Here is a 4,308-nt window from a genome sequence, read left to right on the forward strand (position 1 = left end):
ATTTTAAAAAACACACATACATTGTCAAGTCAGTTTCCTTCATTCATTTTAATGCATAGCCATGCCATTTGAGATGAAAAGACTTTAGTGTAATCTGGCTAGATATTAAGAAATAAACAGATGAAATGCTAAAATCATCACAAATGTTCAAAATCCAGATTGGCTCAATCTGACTTATAAAGTTTTTGAATAATTTTCTAAATACAGCTAATACAGGCAAACTTCCCTGTCCTGAGAAAATAAAATGTTCTGGCTGAATCTGAGAAGTCTTAGCAGCATGTAATGAATTTAGAATGTGGAAATTTAAAAGATTTGATGGGAGAGGTCTAAATTGGCCTAAATGGTAATAATGTGATGAATCTTCACATCTTAAAAACAAAGCTTCTCTTAAAAACTGGTTAATGGGCATTAAGCATCTCCATGTCCAATATGATGATGTGATATTTTGCCACATTTAGGGTGAAGAGAGTCTGTCCCTTTTGGAACAAAGTAGCTGAAATCTCAAAAATTTATTAAATCTAATTAAGAGGAGACCACTACAAGATTCCCAAAGAAATTTTTCACATATAATGAAAAGGAGGTCATAATAGGCTCTGTGCCCTTGCATATTCTAATGATCTAACCCCTGCTGACCTCTCCAAACTCATCTCAAGTCACTGGAGCCCTGGCTCACTGCCCTTTGTACTGAGTGACCTTCATTAGTTTCTTTTAAGTATCAATTTTTCCTGCTGTTCCCTCTGTCTAGAATGTTCCTTCCCACTCAACTCTTCACTAGATTTCAGATTGTCATCTCCTTTGGCAGACCTCTGTTGTATGTGCCCTCTGAGCAATTCTCCCTACTTCTTTTGGTAGCAAAATCCAAATTCTTTTTTGGAGGAATCAGCCTGCTCCACCCTTAGTGAGCAAGATTTTGGAGAAAAAGGTTGAACTCTCTCCAGGAAGCTCTAAGGCATATAACTCAGCTCTGGCCATAGTGATTGGTTCAAGGATTGGCATGTGACTTATGACTGACCAATGAGGATAAGCCTCTGAAGTCTTTCTGGAACCAATGAGAAAGAGCTATTCCCTTTCCACTGGGGCTGCTAAGTTGATAAGATATGAGTTTGTAGTTGCAAAGACGTCTTTAACAGAACAGAAAGAGATGTCTCAGGGGAGGAGGGAGAGAAAAAGGGAGAGCCAAGAAACAGAGAAAGGGACAGAGAAGCCAGGTCTCAATGACATTGATTAAGTCGTCAAGAACGGCCATGCCTTCTTTCTTTTTTCTCTTCTCTCTCTCTCCCCTGCCCTCCCTTCTTTCCTTCCTTCTTCTTTCTTTGCTTTAACTGATTCAGTTTAGATTTTGTCACTTGCAAACCAAAAAATATGGACTGATGGGCTTCCTCGAAGAGGATACCTCTGCTCACAGCATCTAGAGCAACTGATTGTCTCTTCTCATTATTCTCATAATATATTGTTGTTTTTTTTTAATAACAGTATTCGCATTTTGTGGTTTATGTGTTTATTGTTTATCTCTCTCCATAAAAATATATGCTGCATGAGATCTAAAACACCATAACTAAGAAGGATATTTTATTTTCTAGGCACTAAGTTACCATTGAAAGAATATGAACAGGGTGATGGTCAAATCTGAGCTTTGTGCTTTAAAAAAAATGAATACAACAGCAATAAGAATATTAAAAGTAGGGCATGGCTATGTAATAAGAGAAACACTTGTGTGTCTTAGAAGTCTGTATCTACTGCTTCTATAATGGAAGACACTTAACTAAATTAAGTTAGTAACCAATATCTTTATCATGAGTGTCAGTTCGTGGAAGTGTAGCCTTGAATTCCAAATCTTCCTGTAGAGCATCAAACATAGTATCAGTGGTACATAGTTTCAGTGGTGCTAGTGATACTGGATATTCCAACAAATGAGCCTTGAGAACTGGTATAAAATTGAGTTTCTAATAATATTCTGGTGGACCACGAGCTGCAGGCTTTATTTAGTTCGATATTCGGTTAGGTGAATCACAGAGTAAGTAAAGGAGCAAGAAGGAAACCATGGAAATGGCCATGAGTTTTCCATGTCATCAACTTGAGAACACTTAGGGGAGAGGTGAAATTTCAGAATCTGTTTAGCTGTTGTGGGGTAGTGGAGCTCTTACAGGGTGCTGACTGGGGCTGGGGTGTTTTAGGCCTTCAGTTTTGTATTGAGGGGATGGGAATTTGCTTGACTCTCCCCTCTCTCGGCCCCCGCCCCCTCACCACCACCACTTGGGATGCGTGAACGAACTCAATAATCTCACTTCTGTCTTCCTGGGTGAAGTATTCGTTTAGGATTCTAATACTTTCATAAACATCAAAATAATGAGGGGGTGGGGCCAGCTTCCTCTTAGAAGGCCTCTCTGCTTGGTTTAAGGCTTTACTGTAGCTGTCCTGAAATTTTTAATAATTTTTTAAACAAGGGGCTTCAAATTTTCAATTTGTACTAGGTCCCACAAACTATGCAGTCGCCTGGGGGAGCCTATGAATGCAGATTCTCAGGCCCTGCCCCAGGGCATCTGGTTCTGAAGGTCTTTATGGGCCTAAGAATAGTCACTTCTAGCACATAGCCTCAGTGACCCTTACTGATCACCCCTGGAATAATATTTGCACTAATGCTAAATGTTCATAGGGAGTTTCAAGACATTTTCCTAAGAAAAGCTGAGTTCCGAGGGCATAGAAAGGACAGACCCCAGAATTTCCAATAAACGGGAGAGAACCTAGTTTCCAGTTCCTGTTAAATACAGCATCTTGTCGTCTTTAGCTCTATCATTTCTCTAATGATCACTGCAGTGCTTCGAAATCCTTGGCTTCCTGAGTTTTTAAGAGGTTCTTTCCAGAGAAACTCGGAAGTACCAGGATCACTGTCATCTATTGGCTAAAAGAGAGAATGGCTCAAAGGTACCAAATTCATGGGCTAAATGAATCTCATGGCGACTAACAGTAATGACTAATATAAAGGAGTAGTCCTTTCTGGCCCTTTCCTTAGCTGACTTCACCAATCATGGCCCCAGACATCACTAATTGATAACATCACTTATTTCCACCAAGCCCAAGTGTGGTCCAAGAACCCCCTCCATATAGGCAGCCACCACCATGCACTAGACTTGCCCATGCCAGTAAAAGCTATTTCCCAGGTCCAACAGTTGGGACTGGGAATGGGGAGCTGAAGCTAAGTGAGTATAAAAGAGTTACTTTTTTTTCAGATAAAGTAGAACCATTAAAAGGGTCACTCCTTTTGAGGATAAATTTACTTACCAGCTGCCTGTGTTGAAAATAAACAGAAACCCAACACTTTCAGGGGAATGATATCATCATTGGTCTTCTTTCCCTTGGGGTAGTTAAAACTCTGGGGCCCTCGAAGTAACTTGACCACTTTTGATAGGAAAAGTACTGGGTAATTGTTATTAACATAGCTCAGTTTAACCAATGGTATGGGGGACCTCTTTGAGTTTGGGGAGTGGGAGCGGGGGGCTTCTTCACTTAGCTAGATTCATTGACTGTGCTTCCAAAAGTAACCAAGGAATTCACTTCCTTAAACCAGAGGTGGCCACGACAGTACCTGTGAGATCAGGATCTCATTAAGACACGACAGCATATCTCGAGAACTGTCTCACCAAACTGACATTCCTCTGAACTAGCTTTTGGTTCAAAAATGTCACACATACTAAAATTCGCTTAAAAGTATATTAAATTCCAGGCCCATGCTGTTGGTTAGAGAGGTGAGCACATAGGAACCAGCCGATCGTGGAATCCAGAGCTCTGGCTCCAGCCGTGGCGTTATGGAGCACTTCATCAGGGCACACGCGCTTTCGCTCAATTCTCTCAAACACAAGCTGCCCTGGCCGCTGCTTACAACATGCTGGGCAGTGGGGGTGGGCTGTCGATCCGCCTTCTCAGAAGCATTCAGATGGTGTTTGAAATGGAAAACAACCCCTCCATGTAAACAAACAGCAGAAGAGTCCCTTTGTCACTTTCTATAATGTTCCATCTATTTCTATGATGGTCTAAACATTATCAGGCCTTGCATCAGGGTATGTGCTGTGTTTAGAGCAAAGCTGAAGAGAAGGTCAGCGAGACACAAAGACACAGTGAACAACAGTACATTTCAAGCAGGACGTTGCTCAAGCTGTGAAATTCATCACCTCAACAGTGTTTCACTTTGGTAGAAAGAGGAGACATTTTCCTCAACCAGCTGCACCAACAACCTATGTGATATACACATATGCAAATATATAGAGGAAAGTCCGGAATTAAACACAGTCTCTGGCCCCCCCACCCAAACAT

This window comes from Pteropus alecto, unplaced genomic scaffold, assembly GCF_000325575.1.
Source record: "Pteropus alecto unplaced genomic scaffold, ASM32557v1 scaffold177, whole genome shotgun sequence".
Classification (NCBI taxonomy): domain Eukaryota; kingdom Metazoa; phylum Chordata; class Mammalia; order Chiroptera; family Pteropodidae; genus Pteropus; species Pteropus alecto.